The sequence below is a fragment of the Panthera pardus genome, unplaced genomic scaffold (assembly GCF_024362965.1).
Source record: "Panthera pardus isolate Hobbes unplaced genomic scaffold, ASM2436296v1 HiC_scaffold_333, whole genome shotgun sequence".
Lineage (NCBI taxonomy): Eukaryota > Metazoa > Chordata > Mammalia > Carnivora > Felidae > Panthera > Panthera pardus.
In genome coordinates this window covers 1,035,863-1,054,712 of record NW_026526914.1, presented here as the reverse complement: position 1 = coordinate 1,054,712, position 18,850 = coordinate 1,035,863, and positions in this window count along the sequence as shown.

Below are 18,850 nucleotides of genomic sequence, written 5' to 3'. Positions count from 1 at the left end.
ATGTGTGTATAATACCACATTATAATTCCACATCATATATACATACTAAATCTTTATCCATTCATCATTTGATAGACACGTGGCTGTTCCTTATCTTTGCTATTTTAGATAATGCTGCCAAAATTATCAGGGTTCTTGTATCTCTTTGAATTATCGTTTCTGTATTCTTTGGGCAAATACACAGTAGTGTGATTGCTGCAGTTGTATTTTTCACGTTCTGAGGAACATACTATGTTTTCCACACTGACTGCACCAGTTTGCATTCCTATCAACAGTGCAAAAGTTCTTTTTCCATATCCTCATCAACACCCGTTGTTCATTGTGTTGCTGAGTTTAGCTATTCCAACAAGTGTGAGGTGGTATCTCATTGTCCTTTTGACTTGCAATTTCCTGATGGTAAGTGATGATAAACATGTTTTCACGTGTCTGTTGGCCATCTGCATGTCTTCATGGAGGAGTGTCTCTTCAGGTCTTCTGCCCATTATTTAATTGGCTAATTTCGTTTTTCAGTATTGAGTTTTGTAAGTTCTTTATATAGTGGATACTAATTCATTACTGGATATGTCATTTGCAAATATCTTCTCCCGTTCTGTAGGTTGCCGTTCATTTTTGTGTATTTTTTCCTTAGCTGTGCAGAAGCTTTTTATTTGGATGCAATCCCAATAGTTTATTTTTGCTTTTGTTTCCCTTGTCTCAGGAGATATACCTAGAAAACGTTTCTTTGGCTAATGTCAAAAAATTACTGCCTGTGTTCTCTTCTAGGATTTTTATGGTATCAGGTTCAGCATTTATATCTCTAATCCATTTTGGATTTATTTTCATGTGTTTTGTAAGAAAGTGGTCCAGTTTCGTTCTTTTCCATATTTCTGCCCAGTTTTCCAACACCATTTGCTGAAGAGAATACCTTTTTCCCATTTTATATGCTTTCTTGCTCTGTCAAAGATTAATAGACCAGATAGTTGTGGGTTTATTTCTAGGTATTCTATCTGTTCCATTGGTCTACGTTCCAATTTGTGCCAGTACCGTGCAGTTTTGATAACTACAGCTTTGTAGTATAACTTGATATCTGGAGTTTGTGATGCCTCCAGTGTTTGTCTGTCTGTCTGTCTGTCTCTCTGTCGGTCTGTCTGTTTGTTTAAGATTGTTTGCTCTTCAGGTTCCTTGGTGGTCCCATATAAAGTTTAGGACAGTTTGTTCTAGTTCTGTGAGAAATGCCGTTGGTGTTTTCATTGGGGTTACATTAAATATGTAGACCGCTTTGGTAACATAGACATTTTAACATTATTTGCCCTTTCAACCCATGAGCATGGAATTATCCATTTCTTTGTGTTGACTTCAGTTTCTTTCAACCTTATTTAATAGGTTTCAGAGTATGGGTTATTCACCTCTTTGTATAAGTTTACCCCTAGATATCTTATTTTTTTGGTCCAAGTATAAATGGGATTGTTTTCTTAATTTGTCTTTCTGCGGCTTCATTATTAGTGTATAGAAATGCAACAGGTTTCTTTATGTTGATTTTATCTTATGACTTTACTGAATTCGTTCTTCAGTTCTCACAGTTTTGTCCGTGGAATCTTTCAGGTTTTCTACAGTAGAGCTCCTAGCCACAGCAATTAGACATGAAAAAGAAGTAAAAGGGGGTGGAATTCTTCTTTATTGATTCCACCCCCTTTTACTTCTTTTTCATGTCTAATTGCTGTGGCTAGGAGTTCTAGTACTGTGCTGAATAAAAAAGTGGTGGGAGTGGATATCCTTGTCTTGTTCCTAGGCTTATGGGAAAAGCTTTCAGGTTTTCCCCATTAAAAAAGATTTTAGCTATGAGTTTTTAATAGATGGCCTTTATTATGTCGAGGTATTTTTCCTCTAAACCTATTTTGTGGAGGGTGTTTACCATGAATGGATGTTGTACTTCTTCAAATGCTTTTCCAGCAGCTATTGAAATGATAATGGGGTTCTTCTCCTTTATCTTATTGGTGCACTGTAACATGTTAATTGATTTGTGAATATTGGACTATACCTGCAAACTAGGAAGAAATCTACCTCAATTGTGGTGAATACTTTTTTTATAATGTATTATTTCAGTCAGTATGCAAGTATTTTCTTGAGGATATTTGCATCTATGTTCATTAAACATATGGGCTTGCAGTTCTTTTTCTTAGTGGAGTAGTATTCTGATTTTGATATAAAGTTAACGCTGGTCTCCTAGAATGAAGTTGGAATTCCTTTGAGAAGAACAGGGAGTAACATTTCTTTAAGTTTATAGTACAATTAATCTGGTCCTGGACTTTTCTTTCTTCAGAGCTTTTGGATTACTAATTTATGTTTGAGATTCTATCTCACCGTATCTGTGCCTCTCCTCTTTATTCTCCCTCCCCCACTCTTGCTGTCTCTATCTCTCTCTCTCTTTCAAAATTAATCACTTTTAAAAAGATAAGTTGAGACATTTTAAAATCAAATACAATATCAGCAATTATGGCAACGTTGTCAGATGGAATGAATTTGAGAAACTTTTAAATATTGACATTAAACTTCTCTTCCCAATTTTCAATAAATAAAAATTTAAGGGGCGCCTAGGTTGCTCAGTCGGTTAAGCAGCCGACTTCAGCTCAGGTCATGATCTTGCGGTCCGTGAGTTCGAGCCCCGCGTCGGGCTCTGTGCTGACAGCTCACAGCCTGGACCTTTTTCAGATTCTGTGTCTCCCTCTCTCTGACCCTCCCCTGTTCATGCCCTGTCTCTCTCTGCCTCAAAAATAAAGAAAACATTAAAAAAAATTAAAAAAAAATTAAGAGGCTTTTTTGCAAGATCGAATATCAAATCATACGTTGAAGGAATTTTTTTTAAATCATATATTAAATCATAAAAATTTTGAGAATGAATGTTGAAAATAAAATTGTAAACAAAACAAAATACCTAATTTTTTGATTAAACAATTTGATCACACACTGACACCCACAAGACTCCTGAAGGAGTCCTAGTACTGATGCCCTTGTGTGAACTTCAATGTTTCTGAAATGACCTCAGGTTATGAATGGGTGGCCCAGATTGCAAGCCAACTGAGGGGAGGGTCGCGGGGAGGTGGGGCTCTTCAAGGGCACGAACACGCCAACCTCTCCCATGTGCCCTCTGCCCTCTCATCATCAGCCGTGATGAGTCTGGTGATGCTCTTCCTCTGTGTCCACAGGCTTAAGCCGTGTGTCCAACACGCCATGTGAGACTTGTGAGGAGACTCCCAAGTGCAAACACCAGCAGGCGCTCAGGGAGGTCGCCTCGTCCCAGGCAGCCTGTGTTCCTTTGCCTGAGTGCCAGGACAAAGGCTGCCTCAGCCACATAGGGAACGATGGACTTGTGAGGCCTTAGCATTCTGTGCAGAGGTCCCCGGCAGGCCTGGAGCTTAGAAAGGACTGGGACGAGCCTCACCTGCGAAGACGTGAGTGCTGGGATACTCCTTACACAGCAGATGGCTGCTTGCCAGAGATGTCTGTGCTAGGGATGGGGCAAAAGCTCCACCGTGCGAGCAGTGCAGTCGACAGAGTTCAGCCTTGTCCATCGCAGGCTCTTCTGTATCCCCATGTAACACGGCCCCCAGCACAGCATGCCTGACACTGACATCCCGACACTAATATTCCTGTCTCCCACGCTACCCAAGCCCCCCTGGATCCCCACTGCACAGCTCTGCAGTACAAGAGCCTTCTCTGCAGTGGCTCTAATCCAGAGAAGGCGTGGGCAGTCCCAATGCATGGAGGCCTCTTGCCCCTATCATATGCAGACAACATGGACAGCGGGGTGTCAGCACGCTGTGGAGTTGAGGATCTGTGCGACCAAGCCTTACCTCTTCCAGGGCAGAGGCTGTCGCACTCTCTAGAAGGGAAGGCAGGCCTTTCTCTCGCTGCTGTCTGCACACTGGCTGGAGAGGCACGTCTTCTCAGCTGCTTGATGGGTAAATGTCAGGGTACCCTGGAAAAGCTCCCAGTGCTGACCCGAGTCTTTGGGTGTGAACATCCAAAGAAAGTATGGCCAGTGATTGTGCAGTGGGAATATGGCCTCAGTGGTCATGAGGCTGGGCCCTTTGGGGCATCTTTCTGCACAAGCAGGCCGTTACTTGATAGGTCTTGCCGAGCAGGAACACTTTAGGGGACAGGTGAACACAGGGTCCCCCACATGTTAATATCTCCAGCCAATACCTCCTTAGGGGCCAGGGTGACGTTTCCGCCCGGCCTGTCCCAAAGACAAGGTACGGACAAGGTGTGGGTGTGGAATGCACTCACGGCACCCAGAGCCAAACCCTCAAGTGTGGACACTTGAGGTCCGTGGGCAGAGGCCTCGGTGCTCTGTGTCCGAGGGATTACAGCCCTCATGCTGCACACCCGGCATCCCCGGGTGTCCTCTCGTATCCGCAGCTCTCCCCGGGGAGCCCTAGGGTCCAGGAGCTGCTAAACCTCCTGCACAACTGTATCTGCTGCCCAGCGGCCTCTTCCACCCCAACATCAGCGTGTGTGGGCTCCAGAGTGCTGTCCCTCGAGAGAGGACACCCTCAGCAATTCAGGAGCCTTCTGACTTCCATGTCTCTGAACCACACGTGTCTCATTGGCCTGTCGGGATCGTCACGTTGTTCTCTGTTCACAGGAAATGTCTCGCATTGCCTGTGCTCCTCTGTCTCCCTGAGTGAGCCCTGGCGTGTTTGTGTCTTTTCCTGGCTTTGCCTGTGCCGACACCTCTCTGGTGATGCCTCCTTGCCTGGCCTAAGTGGGCACAGCTGTACCCGTGTAACCGCCTTCGTCTCTGCACACCTGTGTGTTGGGTCAGCTGTGGCTCTGGTGGCCTGTCTTGTCTTTGGTGTATGCTTCTGCGCTTGAGTGTGCTTCCCTCTGCATTCAACCCCTTTCTTCCACTGACAGATCCAATTACTGTCCTGTTGTCAGGTGGAGGGGCTTCTGCGTGTTCTGTTCTATGTTCCAGGAGCCAGAAATCCTTCCGTGCCTGTAGGACCTTCGTCAGAGGATTGGCCATGCACTCACTGCCAGCCAGGTAATGTCCCCAAATGCAGCTGGCTTGCTGTGAGCATTCCGTCACACCTCTATTTTCTGTCCTTCTGTTTTCAAACCCTTTGCGCCCGAGGGGCTCAAACGTCACTGGCCTGCACATTACAAATGCAAGCGTAAATTGTGAAAAGCGGACCGGCAACGTTTCCCACTTACTCTTTTGCCACGTGGCATGTTCCTGGCTGGGAGAGACTTCCCCCTGCCAGTGTGTGTCTCGTTTCCCTGTGCCCCCTGTGTGTTCTGGTCCCTAATTTGTCCATTACGTCCTACCTGGGAGTCTGATCCATGTTTGCGGGAACGAGGCTGACACCTTTGACTGTTGGGTTCTGAGCTCAGCTTAGTCCACCAGGACTAGTGCGTGCCTGAGGGACACAACGGGCAGTGACGGATGTGCCCGTATCCTTCACGTGCAAGCGCTCCGTCCAACCACCTTCACCGGGACATTTCTCAGTGACCCCTCTTTGTGTGTGGTGAGAGCACTTGCCTCTGAGAAATCTGACGAGGCGGTGAAGCATTGCTTACGGCTGCCCTGTGCAAGTTAGATCTCCAGAACTCATGCACATGGCATGACTGCATCTTCACACCCAAGCCCCGACACCTCCTCATCGCACCCTCCCCTGATTAGCACCACTCTACTCTCTGGTGGACTGCATGCCTTTAACTCCTTTAGTCTCCTCAGGAATCCATCAGGCAGGGCTCACCACCACTGTGCTTCTGTCAGGGGCTGGCTTCTTTCAGTGAGCCCAGTGCTTTCTGCACTGATGCTCAATGCACCCGCAGAAGGGTGAGCCACACTAAGCCCGGCGGCAAACCCTTTGGCCCTACGTTTCCCACACGTGTGCCTGGTGGCAGAGGTGCACAAGGAGCCCGCCTGCATGCGTCTCCCAGGTCCTCCACAGGGTACAAAGTACCGCCTCAGGAGGCTGATCCGCATCACATGGGCATAGCTCTGCTTGCACGTGTTAGCCTTTCGTATCATACAGGCAGCCCAGACTTAGAAATCCTGCTACCTGCTTACAACTATCCAGCCCTCGTGCTTCTGCAGACGCTCTGTGTCTGTACAGACATTTGAGTCGCGGTCTCGTGACCTTCCAATACAGCTTGATGGTCTGTCCTTAGCTTACAGCCTGGGATGCGGTTCTCACTCATTGTCCTCCCCTCGGGTGCGAGTTTCCTCCATCACTGTGGTGGAAGGTAACCTTTATCACCATACGTTGGCTTGAAATTACTGGGCGGATCACCTGTCTGCGTCCGGGGATCCGAAGGAGACCTTGGCTCTTTTGCTCACGGTCCACCCTTTCTCTGTGATGAGTCGCTTTGGATGAGAAGCTTGCCAGAGGCGAGGGGGCCTCAGAGTTGAGCACATTTCCTGGGCATCTGTGAGAACTTCGTTGGTTCCACTCGGAAAGCATTGACATTCATGGATGTGCAGCCTCTGCTTTTGCTTGAATTTGCCGAGCTTTGGGACGTGATTTCTTCCCGCATGTGCTGTGCCTAAATCTCTGCTGTGTCTTTCTGGCAGTCCTGTTTCCTGTCTCCTGCTGATAAGTACAGGGCTTCCAGCAGCCCTGTGGGGAACGGGTCCTTATTTTCCTCTCTGCGGTGCCCTCTTCCTCACCCCGAATGACCTCATTGTAGCTTCCTTCTAGTTCAGCGATCGTTTCATACTGCCCTTAAGGTCCAGGTGGGAGCGGTGCCTTTTGTGCTGAGGGCTGACCACTGTAGAGCATTCGTCTCTGTGCAAATTGCACAGGTGAATTTCACCAGGTGAAAGAGAGTGCACACTGCAGTTGCCCTGTCTTCAGAGTCAGCCCACCTGTCTCCGCCTCGGCTGCCCCTGCTCTCCTTCCTCCTACCCTCTCCTTGCCTCCCCCTCCCTTGTCTTCTTCCTGTCCCTCCCTCCCACTTTCCTTCCAGCTCTCTTTGTCTTCGTCTCCCTCCTCTCCATCACTAATGCCTCCCCCTGTCTCCGCCTGTCTTCCTTGTAATAGGTGCCCCTCTGTCTCTTCTTGTCTTGCTCCTCCTCCCTGTCTCTCCCGCCAATCTCCCCGGACTCTCCCTCTCCAGGCCGGTCTTCCCCTCCACTCGTCCTTCCTTCATCTGCTCTGCTTGCACGTGTCTCTCTCCCTCTATAGCTCTGTCTCTCTGTGTGTATCTTTTTCACTGTCTCTCTCAGTGGACCTTCTGTGTCTGGGTGCATGCTTCTTCAGAATTCTTGTTGGTGCCTGGGAAATGGGAAGGGAACTCGTCTGCTTTCGTGTGTACTAGTGAAAGCAGGCACAGGGCTTTCTCAGAGACAGACACAGACAAGTCTGCAATTCTCGGTGAAGGGCCCCTACGTGCCCTGCGTGGTTGGAGTCGTCCTCCTTTTAGTGGAAGGTTAGATTTCAGGACCGGAGCAAGCTGCTAAATCCTACTACCCCATCTCCCTGGCGCTCTGTACGGAGATCAGTAGGGCACCAGTGGCAGATGGTGCTCTGGGGGTTGTTCTTTGATCTGCATTGCAGTGCAGTGAGTCTACTGAGCTGTGTTCTTGCAAGGACATGGCGGTGGGGTGGGTCTAGGGTGGGTGTCACTGGTTCTGGGTGGGCACCCACCTTACCGCCGCCCTCAGCCTGACGGCCAACGAGGAGATACCGTGGGGACGGCCATGTGGCCCCGGTAGGCGTGACACTAAGGACTTCTCCAGGCTTTGCCCCAGCTTCATGAAGAAGGGGCAAGGCACGGAGCAGGGAGTGGCTCACGGCGTGGACGATCCTGTGCTGAATGCTCTGGTGCCCGTAGTGAGGCCTCTGGGGAAAGGGTGTACAAGCGACCACAGACCGCGATACCGGGGACCTCGCAAGTGAAGGCTGGAAGGTGACAGCGCTGAAGAGGACATGCGGCAAACGGGGGCCACGCTGGCACCTTGGCACTCGCTCCAGAGCCTGGACCGGCCATTGGCGCGCGCTTGCTGGCGGCCAGCACCCTGTCTTGCTGTCTTGCAACTGATTGCTCCCCGAACCTGGCCAGCTGGCCTGACCTGCCCTGGAACCACTTCGCCCCCAGGCCGCATGCGCACACTCTTCACTGCCTCTGTCTCGGCCCCTCCTCCACAGCAGCCACAGCCAATGCGGAGTCCTCAAATCCCAGAGCCTGTGCGCCTGCGCTCAACTTTGGCGGGCTGCGGCGGGAGGCTTCAGGGAGCTAATGGTCTTGCGGCCAAGGCTCCCCCCACCTGCTGCCGTTTCCTGTCCTTGTCCTGAGGCTGCCCTAGCTACACTGGGGCCGGGGCCGAGCGTCATGGCCAGCGTGTCGCGGTCCGGACAAAGCGGAGATTCCCGCCGACCCTGGGCCCTGATCGTCCCGGATGCGAAAGGTGGAGAGTCCCGGCCCCGCGGGAATGCAGGGGCGCTGGAGGGCGTGGGCTGGCCGCAGTCCCCAGGTTCAGGGGCGGCAAGCGCCCATCCTGTGCAGGAAACCCAGGCCGGGTGTGAGATACAGGTGGCAAGCCCAGCGGAGGAATTGGTGCTGATATTGGATGACGGAATGGTGGCGGCTGAGGTGGTGATCGGGGAGGAGGAAGAGGACGGCGAGGCGACCAAGGATGAGGTGGCTGGAGAGGAGAATTCTGAGGAAGCCAAGCCAGAAGCAGAGGACATGCACGAGGAGGAGGAGGAGGTGGAAGTTGAGAGACAGCAGCAGGAGGAGTTTCAGGAGCAAGAGGAGAAGCGCGAGGCAGATGCAGAGGCGGAGGAGGGGCCCCAGCTCTCACAGCCGCTGCAGCAGCAAGAGCCAGCGCTGCGTCCTGCCTCAGCCCAGGACCCGCTGGCAGCACTGGAGCGTCTTCAGCTGGAGATCAGCGCTGGGAATGCCCAGGATTCCAGGGCCTTATGGCGGCTGAAGCGCAGGATTCTTCGGAGGCAGATTTCTTACCTGGATCACAGAAGGGCCATCATCAAGCACATCCCTGGCTTCTGGGCCCAGGCGGTATCCTTCCTTGTGCTGGTGGGTGATGGCGGGGGCTGTTGTGCAGGAGGGCTGGGCACTGAGAGCAGGGTGCCTCAGGGCGATGGCCCCCAGAGAGGAGAGCTGGGGAATGGTCCCTGGCCCTGGGTTGGTGTGGTCTGGGATCCAGTGTAAGGCCTTGGACAGGGGCGGTTGTTGGGGATGGGGGGACTTGGTGACTGGGTCTGTTTCCTCTAGGTCTCCGCCAACGTTGGCCTGCAGGCTGGTCTCAAATATTACTTGCAGACACGAGCCATGTGTCCCCATGCTACCAGAGCTAGGGTAGCACAAAGCAGCCTTCACTCAGAGCAGATAAGGCAAGGAAACATTTCGCTGCAAAATGGGAGAGTTACGCAGGCCGCACACCCACCTTCACATTCACAGGCTGTGCACGTTTCCTAGCAGTTCCTTCAAAAGAGAGCATTTCAGACACACACTCATGACCTTTAGTGGAACCACGCCACGCCCCTTTGCCAGACAGTAGGACGACTGAGACCCACTCCGAATGGGGTACAAGCTGCCTCCTCAGACCCTGACACACACACACACACACACACACACACACACACACACACACACACACAGAGGATTCTCTCCTGGTATCTCCACCCCTGCTTCCCTCTCTGTCCTCAGGCTCCGGCTCGGTCCCACCCATGTCTTTCTCTCCGGACTGGCTGTGTCACTGTGTCTAATCCTTTTCCCTCCTCGGCCCTCCTCGTCCGTGCTTCTCGATCTCTTTCTCCCTCCCACACCCTCTGCTTGCAGCGTAAGTGTGCAGTCGGGTTCCTGTAAGCCATGTTATTCCATCTGGACTCAGGAGGCTGGTGACAACATAGGTCTTCACGGGAATATGCCAAGAAACCCAGCCGTGAGGAGGGGTCAGAGCACATGCCGACATCACAAGCTATGATGGGCTGCTGGCAGCCCACACAGGTCAGATATAGGAAGGAACTGTGAGGCGTGCAGGCAGTGGAGTCTCTCCCTGCTGTGTGCAGACAGCGTGGCAGGTACAGGAAGCCAACGGACTGCCCAGTGTCGATGGGGTCTGATGCATCTGCAGAGGCTGAGGAGTGTGGGGACTAGTGTTTCCTGGTCTTTCTGCACATGCCGTGATCTAGTCCCTTGCTCTTAGCCTGGGAGGGTTGGAGGGGGGCTGTGTCTGTTTCCACAGCATCTGAAGGCACAGCTCCTTGACACAGCACAGATTCTGAATCACCCCCAGTTGTCGGCCATGATCGGTGCCCAGGACAAAGACGTGCTCAGCTACGTGGTCGACTTGGAGGTGAGACCGGGGAGGCTGTGGCTGGGGGCCGTCCCGTCGGGTGTGGGATTTGGGCAGGAGAAGGTGAGGCAAAGGTGCTCACCCTCACAGCCAGGCAAGTAGCTCAGGACCCCGAGGGAGGACACTTGCCCCCTCCTGTCCCATTGCTCACGGCAGGTGGAAGAAGTGGGCCATCCCAAGTACCGCTGCAGAGTGATGTTTTTCTTTGGGGCCAACCCGTACTTCCGGAACCCAGTGATCATTAAGGAGTATCAGCTGAGCTTTGCTGGTAGGGTGTGGGTCCCATGATGGTGCGGGGCAGGGGGATGAGGAGCATGAATCAGGGGCAGGAGGGAGGGGGAGGGGGAGGGGCAGGTGGGTGGGGAGGAGGCCATCAGCTTGCTCCTCAAATCCTCTCTTCCTGCAGGCTACGGGACATCGCGTTCCACTCCAGTCCAGTGGTTCTGGGATTATGAACGTGGAGCTCCCAGTCGCAGGCATGACCCCACCAGCCTTAACTTGTTCAACTGGCTGTGTGAGCACAGCTGCCCAGGGGCCAACAGGATTGCCGAGGTGGGGCCCCTGAGGCCTTCGTCAGCAGTGGGGATGTGGGTGGCCCCCGGCCAGAGAGGAGAGTGGGCTATGCCCAATGTGGCGCCGGCCTGTGTCCTCTTCCAGATCATCATCGAGGACCTGTGGCCCAATCCCCTGCAGTACTACCTGAGGGAGGAAGGGACCAGCAGACAGTGATCTGACGTGCTCACGTGTCGGTGAGAACCCCAGTATGCGGTGTGTTGACCTGCGTGTTGTATGGGCAAGGGAACGTGGGCCACACATTGGCTTGGAAATGGAAGGTCCGCCAAGACAGGGAAACAGGTAGCATGGGGAGAGGGTGGGAGGATGACAGGGGACCTGCAGAGACTCAGCTGCAAACACACAGAGGGTCGAAGCCTGCAAACCAAATGCAGTTGTGCTGTGGGCTGGGGCTTTGGAGAGCAACTGGGGAGGAGCAGTGCTTCACCACAAATGCTCCCCGTGGATGTCCGCCCTGTCCCGGGCTTCCCCCTGCTCCTTCAGTCTGGATTTGCCTGCCAGTCTTTGGGTCAGGAGCTGCCGTGTCCCCAGGCGCCACTGTGGTGAGAATCTCGCACTTCCTTCCATGTGCCCCACCACGCCATGTCCTCCCGCAACCCGACAGCCATTCTTAGAACTGGTCCAAGGCCATTGGGGGCTGGAAATGAATCCCTGGGTGAGAAAGCAAGGGGGATCGCAAAAGGGCGAGGCACAAGAGTGACACCATCTGGGATGTATCTGCAAATATCCCGTATCATTCTTGGTGTCTGTTGCGTGGGGGTGCGTGTGTGCGCGTGTACGCAAATGTGTCTGCGTGTGCCCACATGCGTCAGGGGCTCTGCATCTGTGTGGGCGTGAATGGCGCAGAGCTTCTATCTTTGCCCATGCAGAAACAATGGAGGACGCCACCAGTGCTGGAAGAGATGGGTGGATGAGTCTCCTGTCTTCTACGTGCCCCAGAGAGAATTGAGGAAGAGATAACGTGTGGCAGCCTTGAAGAGGTTCCACGATGTTTATGTGGACACATACAGGAAGCTAAAAACCCTTCTGTTTTTGTGTATGTGTTTGTGTGTGTTTATGGGGGACGCAAGGAGGCTCGACGAGAACGGGACCTGAGTGTGACTGTCCTAGCCGCTGCCCGGGTGATTCTGTGTGTGCAGGAGAGGTGCGGTACTGGGGTGGGGCCGGTGTTGCCATGTGCACAGAGGCCTGCCTTCTTGGGCAGGAAGAGCCTGGAAGGAGGAGGAGGAAGAGACAGACCTGTTATTTGGAGATTTATTGTATAGGCCAGAGCCGAAAGGCAGGGAAGGGGATTGCACAGTGGGACCAAATTGGTCCATTGGGTCGTGGTACAGTGTGGCCAGGACTCGGGGGGGTTTCATCCAGGACCCTTGCTCCCAGAGGGGTGTTGTGTCCTTGGTGAGATAGAATCCAGTCAGCAAAGCCTCCAGTCAGGATCAGAGCTAAGACCACATGTCCCCGGACAACTCAGGAGCAGGCAGCCTTCTCATAGTCGATGGCAGTATACCTTGCTGCTGCCTCCCACACCCGGGGCTCCTTTGACCCCGAGCCCTGTCCTCAGACAGTGGCTCAGGATGGGAGATGTGTGAGGGGGAGGGGCAGGTGTGGGTTGTGGGCAGCAGCGAGGCTTATGAGTGGGAATTCATGGAGAGAGTACGCACGAGGGCAGAGATCCAGCGTGAGTTCGTGCGAGTGTGTGTGGGCGTCTGTGGCAAACTGGGCCTGAGATCCGTGGTGGTGCCGGCAGTGTGAGCGTGCATATGTTCGTGCGATTGCGTAGCCGTGTGTCTCTGTGTGTGCAGGAGTGGGTGGTTAGGCCACTGGAGAGACAAGGAGAGACACAGCGGTCTGTGTGAATGAGGTGCTTATGTGGGACGGTCAGGTGCCAGAATACAAGAGTGCAGTCCCTTCCCTCCTGAGTCCTGATGGTAATCGCTGGGATGGGTGCAATCGTTGCTGTGCCAGGGGGCTCAAGTCAGGATGCAAAAGGGAGATTGGTGCAAGGTCAAGAGGGGGGCCGAGGGGAGGACAGCCTGTGTCCAGTGGCCAGTGGACCTCTTGTGAGTAAGTGTGCTTGTGTGTGTGTTAGTGTGTGTCTATGTGGGAGTGAGTGTGTGTGTGTGTGAGTGGCTCTGGTGGGCCGACAGTAGCAAATACGTAGGGGCTACATGGTGTGCCCAGGCTTTGTGCACAGGGTAGCTAGGGAACCCAACCTGTCAGGCTACGTGGTGTGCAGAGGGCGTAGGTATTTCCCTGGAGGGAGCCGTCTAGCAAAAATCTCTGCTCTTGGCAGACGAGCCATGTTTTGTCGCCAGTCAGCTCTTCCTTGGGGCTCTCCTCTCTGCTTCCTGTGCACCAGGCCCAGGGAAAGGGAGGAGCTGGGACCCTAGACCTCAGGTGACTTGAGTCCCCCAGGGGTGCCATAGCAGGGTGGTGTGCGTGATCCATGTGTGGATGGGCAGGTGAGCAGCCTGCCAGCTGCTCTCTGAGGGGACAGTTCCTTGCCAGCAACACCTCTCCCCGCAGCACAAGATCACCACTGTCGCTGCAGCTGGGCTGGGGACATGTCAAGGTGTGTCCCAGAACTGTGTTCCCCTTGCATGTAAGTGGTGCCAGAATGCGCCTCTCAGTCCCTGTGCGGGTGACCCTGATTAGCCTCAGGCTTTGTCGACTCCTGGCCTCATGTAAATGGGGAACTGGGTTCCTTTCTCAGTGTCTCAGCGGTTGCATGTCGACAGAGGATGCTGTGGACATTGTGGTCAGGATTCTGACCGGGCTCCCCCCGCCCTGCCCCAAACCACAGTGGGCAGCACATGGCCCACTGTGTGTGCGCTTTGGGGAGGCTAAAGCCGTACAGCCCCTCCAGTATTCTTCTCAGGTGGTGGACGGTCAAAGGGGCCTAGGGAGGAACACTGGTCCCAGTCTGCTGCCGGCTGTGCCCACAGGTGTGTGTGCCCAGCTCCTTGACGCTGAAGCTGCAAGGCTTCCGCACTGCCCCCAAAGCCCCATCCCTAGAATTTGCGTGTGGGCCAGATGGAAGTGAAGTCCCAGTGACCCTGCGGGATCACAGCGGGTGGTCTCGTCTGTGCCTGGCCACCCACCTACCTGCCTTCCCCGCAGCCCGTGGCCCCCATACAGGGCTTTCGGTAAACACACGGCCACCGTCCAGCATGAGAGGAAAGGCTTGACGGTGTCCCAGTACCGCTGGTCATGTGTTGGCTGCTGCCAGCTGACAGCATGGAGACCCCATGGCCCAGTGGAGGATGTCCGACCTGTCCTACAAGGAACTGGGGACGACTGTACGGATGCATCAGGTCCCATGCAGTAACCTAGGCCTGACCTTATCCGCCTAGGGGGTGATCGAAGCGCCTTGGGGTCCCAGGCCTGGCATACGTGTCGGTGAGCTTCCTCCTGGATGGCGCTGCCGACACAAGGCTGGCTGGTCAGGGGTCGCGTGGGAGGCCCGTTGGGTCCCGGCCTCTAGGTCCGATACTGCTGTAGGTGTTGTTGAAAAGACAGAGCACGATATGACCATCCCTTGGGTGTCGCTGCACCGGGGATCCCGTCGCTGCTCCCAGGTTCCCACTACCGAGTCTCCCCGGGAGGCCTGGGAGGTTGCCAGGCTCCTTTTGCAGGGACACAAAGGCCTGTGAGAGCCCATCCGCAGGGTCCGGTGCTCATTGCGGATGACTTGGGGGCAGTGCGAGATCTATTGCTCCCGTCCTTAGAGGAGATTGTGGTAGTCTTAAGGGACAAAGATGTGCCTGGAGAATAGAAGGATGTCCAGAGGAAGCATTGGAGGAGGAAGAGGACGAGGAGGAGTAGGAGGATGGGGAGGAGTTGGAGGAAGAGGATTGGGAGGAGTTAGAGCTGGAAGAGAAGGGTGAATGATTGGGTGCAGGAGAGGGAACAAGTGGAGGAGGAGGATGTCCAGGATGAGGAGGAGCACGAGCCAAAGGAGCAGGAGCAGCTGGGGGAGGATGTTGAGGAGGACGAGAGCAGAGGGAAGAGGGTGGGGAGAAAAGATAGAGCCAGGGTTCCAGAGCATGAGTAGAAGTGTAGGAGCAGAAGGAGGAAGAGCCCGAGGAGGAAGAGGTGGAGGGAGAGGAGGAGCAGGAGGAGTTGGAGGAAGAGGATTGGGTGGGGTTAGAAGAAGAGGAGGAGGAGAAGGAGCAGTGAATGACTGGGTGCAGGAGAAGGACAAATGGAAGAGGATGATGTCCAGCACCAGGAAGAGGAGGATTACGGGCCAGAGGAGCAGGAGCAGCTGGAGGACGGAGTCGACTAGGACGAGAGCAGAGGGAAGAAGAGGTGAAAGGTCAGAGGTAGGGCAGGAAGGGCAGTAGCAGGAGAGGACCTGGAGAAGGAGGAAGAGTCCTAGGAGGAAGAGTTGGAGGAGGAGGAGGAAGAGGTGAAGGACGAGGAGGATCAGATGGAGGAAGAGGACTGGGAGGAGTTACAGGAGGAGGAAGACGAGTGAATGATCGGGTGCAGGCGAGGGAAGAAGTGGAGGAGGAGGAAGTCCAGGACGAGCAAGAGGAGGAGCACGAGTCGAAGAGCAGTAGTAGCTGGGGAGGAAATTGAGGAGGACGTGAGCAGAGGGAAGAAGAGGAGGAGGAGGAAAGGTAGAGCCAGGGCTGGAAGAGCAGTAGCTGCAGAGGGGGAGCAGAAGGATGAAGAGGCCCGAGGCTAAGACTTCCAATACTGTGTTGAATAACAGTGGAGGCGGTGGACATTCCTGTCTCGTTCGTGACTTGAGCTGAGAGCTTTTGCTCCTTGAGATGATATTCACGTTGGGTCGTTCATACATGGCTTTATGATCTCGATGTGTGCTCCTTCTATCCCTACTTTCTTGAGGGGTTTTACCAGGAAAGGATGCTGTATTTTGTCCATCACTCTGTCTGCATCGATTGAGAGGATCCTGTGGTTCTCGTCCTTTCTTTTATTGATGTGAGGAATCACGTTAATTGTTTTGCAGATGTTGAACCAGCCCTGCGTCCCAGGTACAAATCCCACTGGGTCGTGGTGAATAACATTTTCATGTATTGTTGGATCCGAGTGTCTAATACCTTGTTGAGGAGTTTTGCATCCATGTGCATCAGGGAAATTGGCCTATAGTTCTCCTTTTCAGTGGGGTCTCTTTCCGGTTTTGGAATCAAGGTAACGCTGGCTTCATAGAAAGAGTTTGGAAGTTTTCCTTCCATTTCTATTGTGAGAACAGCTTCAAGAGAATAAGTGTTAACTCTTCCTTAAATGTTTGCTGGCACTCCCCTGGAAAGCCATCTGGCCCTGCAGTCTTCTTCCTCCGGCAGGTTTTTGATTACTAATTTGATTTCTTTACTGGCGATGGGTCTGTTCAAATTTTCCTTTTCTTCCTCTTTCAGCTTTGGTAGTGTATACATTTCTAGGAATTTGTCCATTTCTTCCAGATTGCCCATTGTATTGGCAAATAATTGCTCCTAATATTCTCTTCTTATTGTTTGCCTTTCTGCTGTGTTGGTTGTGATGTCTCCTCTTTCATTCTTGCGTTTCTTTATTTGGGCCCTTTCCTTTTTCCTTTTCATCAAACTGATGACTGGCTTATCAATTTTGGTAATTCCTTCAAAGAAGCAGCTTCTGGGCTCATTGATCTGTTCTCCTATTTTGGTTTGTTTCTTTGTTTGTTTGTTTGTTTGAGGTTGTTTTTGTTTTTGTTTTGTTTGATTTTTGGTTTCAATAGCATTAATTTCCGTTAATCATTGTTATTTTCTGTCTCCTGAATGTTTTGGGTTTCGTATGGTGTTCTTTTTACAGCCTCTTAAGGCGTAAGGTGAGGTTGTGTCTCTGAGATCTTTCTTTCTTCTTTAGCAAGACCTGACTTGCTAGATAGGTCCTCTTATAACCGACCCTGGTGCGTCCCAGAGGTTTTGGGTTGTGGTGTTATCACTGACTTCCATATACATTTTCATTGACTTCCGTATACTTTTTATATTCTCTTTCAACCCTTGCTTAGCCCATTCAATCTTTAGTAGGATGTTCTTCAGTCTCCCAGTATTTGTTACCTTTCCAAATTGTTTCTTGTAGTTGATTTCGAGTCTCTTAGTGTTGTGGTCTGAAAATATGCACGGTGTGACCTCGATCTCTTTGAACTTCCTTAGGGATGACTGTTTTCCCCAGCATATGATCTATAGAGGAGAATATTCCGTGAGCACCGGAGAAGAATGTATATTCTGCTGCTTTATTATGAAATGTTCTGAACATATCTGTGAAGCCCATCTTGTCCAGTGTGTCATTCAAAGCCCCCGTTTGCTTGTTGATTTTTCGTTTACATGATCTGTCTATTGCAGTGAGTGAGTGCATAGAAGTCTCCTCCTATGATGGCATTACTAAGAATGAGGTTCCTTATGTTTGCGTTTAATTGGTTTGTATATTTGGTTGCTCTCAAATACGCCACATAAATGTATCCATTTGCTAGGTCTTCTTGGTGGATAGACCCCTGAATTATGACATCATGCCCTTGTGTACCACTTGACACAGTCTTAAATTAAAGTCTAGATTGTCTGATAGAAGTATGGCTACTTTGGCTTTGTTTTGTTGACGGGTAGCATGACAGATGATTCTCCATCCCCTTCTTTTCACTCTGAAGTTGTTTTCACATCTAAAGTGGGTCTCTGGTAAACAGCATATCGATGGAACTTGTTTTCTCATCCATTCTGTTCCCCTATGTTTTTTGATTGGAGCATTCAGTCCACTGACGTTTAAAGTAGTACTGAAAGACACGATTTTATGGCCATTATCTTGTTTGAAGAGTTGGAGGAAAACATATCTATATATCTTTATATCTGTATCTACGTCTCCATCTCCATCTATATGTATATGTGTATGTGTATGTATATGTGTATGTGTATGTGTATGTATGTATATGTGTATGTATTGTATTAACTGTATCTATATATCTATATCTATATCGATATGTATATGTCTATATACATCTATATATATAATTCTATATCTATTTGTATATATAAATATAATTATAAAGATAGATAGATAGATAGATAGATAGTTAGATAGATAGATAGATAGATATCAATTTCCCTCTGAGTGTCCCCCCTTAAAATTGCATGCAGGTGTGATTTAGCGGTCACAAACTCCTTTAAATTTTGTGTATCTGGGAACCTTTTTCCTCTGTTTCTATTTTGAATGATGGCCTTGCTGCATAAAGAATTCTTCACTGTGGATGTTTCTAATTCAGCACTTTGAACGTATCCTACCACTCCTTTCAGGCCTGCCAAGTTTCTCTGGATAGGTCTGCTGCAAACCTGATCTGTCTTCTCTTGTAGTTTAGGGACTTGTTTCCCTTGCTGCCTTGATGATTCTCTTTGCCTGAGTACTTTGTGAGTTTGAATATGATATGCCTTGCTGAGGGTCAGTTTTTGTTGAATCTGATGGGGTCCTCGGTGCTTCCTGGATTTTGATGGTGTGTCTTTCCCCAGGTTAGCAAAATTTCCCACTATGATTTGCTCACATAACCTTTCTACCCCTTTTTCTCTCTCTTCCTCTTCGGGACCCCTATGATTCTGATGTTGTTTTTCGTTCTGCATGAGTCACTGATTTCTCCAATTCTTCAATCGTGCTCTTTTCCTTAATCTCCCTCGATTTTGCTGCTTCCATAGTCTCCATAAGTTGGTCCTCTGAATCGCTGATTCTCTGTTCTGTCTCATCCATCCTTGACACCGCTGCATCCATCCGTCATTGCAGCTCAGTTATATCATTTTTAATTTCATTCTGGCCAGTTTTTACTGCATTTTTTCTCTGCACAAAGGGACTCTAATCTACATTGGACTGCAGCTAGTATTCTCATAATCGTGCTTCTAAATGCTGCTTCAGACATCTTGCTTGTGTCTGTGTTGGTTGAATCCCTGGCTCTCGTTTCTTCAGGCTCTTTCTTTCTGGGTGAATTCCTTCCCTTTGTCATTTTGAATGGAG